Below are 315 nucleotides of genomic sequence, written 5' to 3' on the forward strand. Positions count from 1 at the left end.
TAAAAGTAGAAGTACTCAGACCTTGTACTTGAGTAAAAGTAGAAGTACTCAGATCTTGTACTTGAGTAAAAGTAGAAGTACTCAGATCTTGTAGTAAAAGTAGAAGTACTCAGATCTTGTACTTGAGTAAAAGTAGAAGTACTCAGATCTTGTACTTGAGTAAAAGTAGAAGTACTCAGATCTTCTACTTGAGTAAAAGTAGAAGTACTCAGATCTAGTACTTGAGTAAAAGTAGAAGTACTCAGATCTTGTACTTGAGTAAAAGTAGAAGTACTCAGATCTTGTACTTGAGTAAAAGTAGAAGTACTCAGGTCT

The sequence above is a fragment of the Notothenia coriiceps genome, unplaced genomic scaffold (genome assembly GCF_000735185.1).
Source record: "Notothenia coriiceps isolate Sejong01 unplaced genomic scaffold, NC01 NC01_scaffold00009589, whole genome shotgun sequence".
Taxonomy (NCBI): Eukaryota; Metazoa; Chordata; class Actinopteri; order Perciformes; family Nototheniidae; genus Notothenia; species Notothenia coriiceps.